This window comes from Asparagus officinalis, chromosome 4, assembly GCF_001876935.1.
Source record: "Asparagus officinalis chromosome 4, Aspof.V1, whole genome shotgun sequence".
In the NCBI taxonomy this organism is placed as follows: Eukaryota; Viridiplantae; Streptophyta; class Magnoliopsida; order Asparagales; family Asparagaceae; genus Asparagus; species Asparagus officinalis.
In genome coordinates this window covers 124,324,738-124,330,249 of record NC_033797.1, presented here as the reverse complement: position 1 = coordinate 124,330,249, position 5,512 = coordinate 124,324,738, and the positions used below count along the sequence as shown (strand labels likewise).

Below are 5,512 nucleotides of genomic sequence, written 5' to 3'. Positions count from 1 at the left end.
ACAAGGGTTTTAGTTGGGTTTAAAGTTTGTTTGGTTTGTGAAGATTGTTTTACAAGTGGAGAAGGTCATTTACATTGATTGAGCCTCATTTTAATCCACCTCTCCATCTTGTTTTTCAGAGAAGAATTTTTAAACTCTATTTCTAGCTATTTATTGTTTTGTTCATAATTTCTATATGCTAGAATTTATTTTATTATTATATCATACATTGTTAACATATTAAATACTAGTATTTAATATGTTATTATATAAGATAATTTCTTTATTATATTTTTATATTATTTAATAAATATTACTAATATATTAGATTAATTATAATATAGTATAGTATAATAAACATGTTAATAATAACTCTATGTTAATTACATTTTATATATTATGTTAGATATTATATTAACACATTCTCAAACTCAAAACCAAAACACCAAACTTAAAACACCACACAACCATTGAGCTTATTGTATTTGCATACATTGTATAATTAGGTTGTGGGGAGTTGTAACAATTGAGGGTGAGCTTAATTGAGTTCTCATCTATTGTAGAGAACAACTATTATTGTATTCGTGCTTAATTATGAGATTCACTTTGTAATACACTTGTATACCGAGAGAAGTATGTGGTGTAAGTCGGGATCATCCCAAGAGGAGTAGCGTCGATTGACGAACCTAGGGAGAGGTTGTATTCGAGCACTTGTGGGAGACACGTCTAGGTCCAACACTTGAGAAATTGTAGAATGGGATTGCAAGAGTGTTGATTGTAAAGTTTTCGGTTAGCTAGAAAACCAAGTGTGAGGTGTAAACGTTATTCGGGTGAACGTAGAAAATCCGGTTGTAATAGTGGATTTCTCCCTGGGAGTGCGGAGCGGAGACGTAGGACGGAAAGTCCGAACTCCGTGATCATATCGTGTGTTTGAGTTTGCTTTGACGCACTTCTCTTATGTTTATATTTCTTTTAGGTGTTTTGAAGCAAGTGTTGTGTTTTTAGTTTGAGGATAATTTAGCTCAAAAAACACAATGGTTTTCAAACGCATGGTGTTTTGTTTTTGGCAAAAACACCATAGAAACACATAAAACACAATGGTATCCAAACGGTTGTTGTTTTGGTTTTAAGTTCGAGGAGGTGTTAATATAATATCTAACGTAATTAATATATTAAATATAATTCATATATAGTTACCATTGACATGCTTATTATATTATATTAAATGATAATATATTATATTATACTATATTATAGTTCATTTAATATATTACTAATATTTATTAAATAATATAAAATATATTAATAAGTAGAATATCTTATATAATAATATAATAACATATAAATACTAATATTTAATATCTCGATAATATATTATATGATCATATAGTTAAATTAATATAATAATAAACAATAATAAAATATAAATAAGTTAATAAAAACCAAAGAAAAAGTCATTGATAACAAATAGTAATATAATAATATACTATACAATATTATAATCACTGTATTATTATCAAATTTTTAACAAATAGAAATTAATAACTACAAAATAGTATGTAATGGTAACATATTTAATAATAATAACAGCAATAGAATAATCATGTGATAGTAGTATATTATATAGCATATATTACATAGTAAATGTAATATAATATAAAAATTAATATATTACATAATAAATCTTATGTTTATATTTCTTGTCGCCATTGTCCATTGCTCATTATTTATATCATCCACTATCTTGTTTATTATTTTGTTTACCCTTATGTATATTACTTATCCTATCTCACATATCTTGTTGTATTTTATACTTGCTAGGATAACTTGTTGATTAGTTTTAATTGGCATAAATCGGATTAGATTAGCATAAGACCCTAATCACCTCCCCTCTAGAGTCTAACAGCTTGTACTAATGGTATATCGACGCACTATCCCAAGTAGTACTGAGCAGTGCTCATCAACGATATCTATACATGTATATAATGTTTAAATAACCTATATCCCAAGTGTGGTTGAAAGCAATACCTGTAATACTCCATGATATCTGTGTGTGTGCTATAACACTATTCATGTATGCTTATGATTGTACGTGTGTCATCGTGTGGCTCGAACCTCGCACTTAAGATCAAATGATGAAAAAACAACCACTAAAAAACAAAGAGAACATAGGTCGGTTGGCTGCCCTTAGGGCGTCGGTCGACCGAAAACAACCGTGCACACAATATGCACGCTCAGGGCCTCACCGGTCGACCGGCTTGTCTTGGTCGGTCGACCAGCCAGAGCTAAAAACACAAGTTTAGGTTTCTGATGTTTCGTATTTGATAACTTTATTTAAAAACTTATTTTTATCAACATGAGGCATATAACAAGATTAAATCTTTTATAATTACTTAACAGGAATTAACTCATCATGATATAAACACTTGAATTAAACTAATTAGGGTTTAACATTAAAATAATTTATTAATACTAAAATAATTTATTGCTAGCAAATGTTAATGTAATAATAATATTATTATTAATAATATAACAATATTTACTTTTATAATAAATTATTAATATACTATTAAAGTAATTATTTATAAACTCTAACATATTAGAAACTATAATATGTTATAGAATGTTGAAATATTTAAAATATATCAATTTGTTAGTTATATACTAGTAATAACATAATAAAAATAAAAATAATATAATTATATTTTATTAATAATACTATAATATTATATTAAATAATGTTAATTAAAAATAATTACTTAACAGGAATTAACTCATCATGATATAAACACTTGAATTAAACTAATTAGGGTTTAACATTCTAATTAATCAAAATATCTCAAATAACCTAATTTATAAATATGGTTAAGTAAACATGATAAACTCTAAACAATGAACAGATATAAGTTCGTTTAAACATGCTCACATCACTTAGGTATCATCAACCTAGAGTTAAGACCTCTTTAATTAGCAAAAAAACTCAAATAATTATTAAACTAGGGTTTAAACATGATTAACAAGTTAAAAACAAAATTAAATACAACCCTAATGATCATGATCATCAACCTAATATAAACAACAACTAAAACTATAGATTTTCACATTGGTTTAAAGATTAACATCATAAACTAAGATTTTAAAATATTGGGCTTAGTTTAAACGTCGTGTTGAACTCCTGAACACATGTATACAAGATCCCTCTTCACCAAAGTCACAAAATCCCGCATTCCTCTCAACAAACGTCTCAAGAACACTCCCAAATCTCACAAATTTTGATTAGGGTTTGAGAAAGAGGAAAAGAGGCTTCTAGGGTTTGGAATACTAATGAAAAGATATATTTTTTGTGAAAGAGGCAATATGTGGAAAAACCAAGTGGAAAAAGTAATCAAACTTGCTACATACCTCTTCAAAAACGCGTTGCTACAGTATCTTGCGGGCCCCACACATTCATCTTACAAAATTTTGAAAATAACTACCAAAATGTTAAATGCAAAACTCTTCAAACCATCTGTTCAAAAGAGCGGCAATCTGAAAAAAAACTTTAAACACAAAAAGAAAATAATTGGCAATCTGTGAAAAGAACATTATTCAAAGTTGCTTGAATAAATCTTCAAACCAATCGTTGCTACAGTGTTTTGTAGGCCTCACACAAGCCACTTGCAAAATTCTGCAGTTGACACCTCATGTACATATAAATGGTTAACCAAAAAAACAAAAGAGGCAATACGTGGAAAAACCAAGTGGAAAAAATAATCAAACTTGCTACGTACCTCTTCAAAAACAGGTGTTGCTATAGTGTATTGCGGGCCCTACACATTCAGCTTACAAAATTTTGAAAATACCCACCAAAATGTTGAATGCAAAACTCTTCAAACCATATGAAACAACAACTAAAACTATAGATTTTCACATTGGTTTAAAGATTAACATCATAAACTAAGATTTTAAAATATTGGGCTTAGTTTAAACGTCGTGTTGAACTCCTGAACACATGTATACAAGATCCCTCTTCACCAAAGTCACAAAATCCCGCATTCCTCTCAACAAACGTCTCAAGAACACTCCCAAATCTCACAAATTTTGATTAGGGTTTGAGAAAGAGGAAAAGAGGCTTCTAGGGTTTGGAATACTAATGAAAAGATATATTTTTTGTGTGTAAACATATATATATATATAACTGCAAACCCGAATCAAAAAGCCCAAAACCGAAACAGGAAACCTAGTCAGACTAGAAAAATAGTCTTTGGTATTTTGGTTGTAATGTTCACATACAACCTCAGAATGATGTGATTTAAGATGTGTTGGAAAGATAATGAAGATACCTATAAATTTTATCTTTTGAGTTTTTCCATATTCGAATTGCATTAGTGTGTAACGCATATATACTCTTAACTAGTCATTTTTCTAGATTTCTTCTTTGTGCATGTTTAACCTTTGTATGCTCTCATATATACTCTTAATTGATCAAAAAATAATTATTAGCATAATCATTCATCTATAAATGATATTCATCATAATTAGAGCTTATTTATCAATATAATTCACACTATTTTCTAAAATTCACGGGGTTTTACATTCACCCCCTTAAAAGAATTTCGTCCTCGAAATTCTGCAATCGTATCTTAGAGATTACTAATATGAGAAAAGCATGATGAGAGAATAATCCAGATAAGGAAACCCTTCCATACACACCTCGTACCATTAATCCCCATATATGATACATAAGCGATATTTACACTTAACAATTTAGAATACAAATACTCTCACTTAACCCCTAACTAAACGGAACTAGTACGTTGGGCAAAAAATCCAAATAAGGAACCCCCATGTATATACCATATGTTTTGAATGATTAGGAGATATGTGTTAATACCCCCATTCTAGCGTTAAATATAAATATGACTATAAAAAATAATCATAAATACATGCAATTTATAACCAATTATTTTACCTGCTCAAACAGGTGCGGGTGGTCACGACGCATATCTTGTTCGCGCTCCCAAGAAGCTTCCTTAGTTCCTTTCCGGTTCCATTGAAGTTTAACTAAAGGTATCACTATGTTTCTAAGTCTTTTGTCCTCCTTGGCAAGAATACGAACTGGGATCTCAATAGTGGTCAAATCATTATGAAGCTCAATCTCTGGTGCGTCCAATACTCGCTGCTGCTCCTCATCTCATAAATGCTTCTTGAGCATCGAAACATGGAAAACATTGTGTATGCTCGACATCGATGCTGGAAGATCTAGCTGATACAAAATGGCTTCAATGTGCTTAACAATCCTAAACGGACCAATATACCTCGGGGTAAGCTTTCCCCATCTTCCAAATCACTAAACTCCCTTCATCGGTGATACTTTTAATAAAACATAGTCCTCAACCAAGAACTCTAGCATTCGCCGCCTCTGATCTGCGTAGCTCTTCTGTCGACCCTGCGCTGTAAGAATACGTTCTCGAATTAGTGCTACCTTCCCTATAGTCTGTCTCACAAGCTCTGGTCCAAGCAATAAGCTATCCTCTGATTCTGCCAACTAATA

The 5,512-nt window shown here is 30.4% G+C and overlaps 1 long non-coding RNA gene across 1 annotated transcript; it reads right to left on the bottom strand.

Moving 5' to 3' along the window:
- On the bottom strand, nt 3,353-3,849 carry LOC109836131. The gene is made up of 2 exons (XR_002245846.1): nt 3,750-3,849; nt 3,353-3,518 (listed from the first exon to the last, which is right to left on the bottom strand). It is a non-coding gene; the product is annotated as an uncharacterized LOC109836131 (long non-coding RNA).